Source organism: Elephantulus edwardii, unplaced genomic scaffold (assembly GCF_000299155.1).
Source record: "Elephantulus edwardii isolate Elephantulus edwardi_28Jun2011 unplaced genomic scaffold, EleEdw1.0 scaffold00084, whole genome shotgun sequence".
NCBI classification, from domain to species: Eukaryota; Metazoa; Chordata; class Mammalia; order Macroscelidea; family Macroscelididae; genus Elephantulus; species Elephantulus edwardii.
In genome coordinates this window covers 8494311-8496754 of record NW_006399834.1, presented here as the reverse complement: position 1 = coordinate 8496754, position 2444 = coordinate 8494311, and the positions used below count along the sequence as shown (strand labels likewise).

At 38.6% G+C, this 2444-nt stretch overlaps 1 protein-coding gene across 1 annotated transcript in view; it reads left to right on the top strand.

The window, feature by feature from the left end:
• Window positions 1-2444, top strand: part of PRKD1 (protein kinase D1) — a 483556-nt gene that overhangs the window by 222316 nt on the left and 258796 nt on the right. The window lies entirely within an intron of this gene.

Here is a 2444-nt window from a genome sequence, read left to right as displayed (position 1 = left end):
CCACTCTTCCAAGCATGATGTCCCTCTCCAAGGACCAGTCCCTCCTTGCAACATGCCCAAATTATGTCAGACGAAGCTTCACAATCTTAGTACTCTGGCTTCACCCTCTCTAGGACAAACCTGTTTGTTCTCCTAGCAGTCCATGGTATATTCAACACTCTTCTCTAGCACCACAGCTCAAGGGATCAGTTATCTTTCTATCATCCTTATTCACTGTTCAACTCTCCGATGTACACCACATCATGCGAAGACTATAGCCTGGATCAGGCACACCTTAGTCTCCAGCCTGACGTCGTTGCTCTTCAATACTCTGGAGAGGTCCCTGACAGCTGACTTTCCCAATGCAATTCATCTCTTGATTTCTTGGCTGCTGTTACCAAGAGTGTTGACGGTGGATTTTGTACCTATTGCTGTTGATTCTTATGCATGATAAAATAAATCTCCATTGGATTTCTAAGGCAATAAATCTTCAAGAACAGTTTCTCATTTTCCCCACAAGAGCATCTGTTGAATTTGAACCAGCAGCCTTTTGGTTGGAAGTCCAGTGTACCACTAAGTCTTTTCATATTTTTTAAAAATCCTCACAATTAGGTCAATGAAGAACATGATAAATAGAAAATATTAAAGTCATCAAATATGTTTATGTATTTGGCTCCACAATCAATGTCATTGAAGCAGTAGTCTTACCATGTTTCTTTCTAAGGAGCTTTCTGACTGGCTGTACCTTATAGAGGAAGAGACTGCGTATCTTTCTCCTGTAGAGCTGCTGTTGGATTCAGACCATCAAAGAGGCACAGCCTTTGGGATAGCATAAATACAGACTGTGCCATCAGAGCTCTCTCAGATGCTTGTTAGACAACTGGGAATATTTAAGAATAGCAAGACAGGATAAGGCCTAATCCCCACAATCTGTTGAAGCCTCTACTTTTACATTATGTTTGCTTTTATTGACTTAAGGAAGAAGTATGACTTTTCTCCAAGTTAGAGTCCTAAGGGCATTCAAAAGTACAGGGTAAGGGAAAAATGTGGATACTAAGGAAGGAAATAATTGCAGGTCATTGTGTAATTAATGTGTCTTAATTGCCTTCAACACATGTTACAGAAACTCATCATAATATTAAATTATAGGTACATATAAATATACTTAATCTGATGCATATAGGAAAGAGATTTGAGCATCTTATGCAGCTTCACAGCTTTTAAATCCATGCTTGCTCTCCCTGTTCTCTTGGCTGCAAGATAACTTGAAATTTATAGGCATCATGTCCTTTAGAGAATTGTGGTAGAAAGCAGAAAGCAACTGAAGTGTCAAGGCAGTGGGAGAACTTTGCATTCCTCTTTCTTTTGTTAGAAACAAAAAGCTTTCCTAGAGGCCATTAATGGACTTCTATGTCTCATTGGCCAAAACAAAATTATATAACCTTCCTTAGCTTCAGTATGAAAGAAATTGCAATTTTCAGGCTTTTTCAAAGAAAGGCTAGGAATAATTAATGCTTAGTCTTCTAATAGTGTTCATCGTCAAGTAGGACTCAGAAATTTCATAGGGTCCTCTAAGTAATCCTAAGTGAAGTTAGAACCTTATCCCTTGTGTCACTAAATTCAAAGAGTAGAGGCACAGCCGAGTCTAGTTTATAGAGATTGGGTCATGTGGTTGCCTCTGGACAATATGACGATAATAATAATCATCAACAGACCAAAGCTGGAATAGTATCCAGTGACTTACTCCGCTGAATTGATTGTGATTCATGATTGCCTTCCACTTTAATCCCCAGATTGTAAACCTTTACAGGAGGAAACTGTTTGTCTTCCATTCAGCAACTAATATATTAAAACCATCGACCTTAAAGGGGATAGGTGTGTCAGAGACAATAAGGTTGGCTCAGGGCAGAGCAGGGTTCAAAGCTGTTTTACATAGATAGCATCAGTTGCTAGGAGTCCCAAGCAACTTGATGACACATAACAACAACACATTACACACTGTACATGCCATCCTCTAAATAAAAAAAAACCACCAACAAAAACCCCACACACCAAAAACAAACAAACAAAACAGGTAAAAAAACTAAATGCTGTTCCCAGTTAGAGAAATGGATACAGTAGAATGGTGAAAATCACCATCACTATAAGAAATTCAAGATACATTGAAGACGTTAAAAAAAAAGCCTCAGGAATTGATGGAATACCAGTTGTTATATTTCAATAAACAAATGCAGCTCTAGTTGTGTTAAGGAAGTTATGACAGGAAATTTGGAGCACATCCACCTTAACAACCCACTTAAAGTTCCCATTCCCAAAATAGGTGGTCCCTGTTCAAAGTCTTTTGATTATGTGGATTATGACAAATTATGGCTAACATTTAATTGTGCTAATGCGAAACCTATACTTGGACCAAGAGGCAGTAGTCAGAACAGAGCAGGGTAACACTGCATGGTTCAAAATTGGGA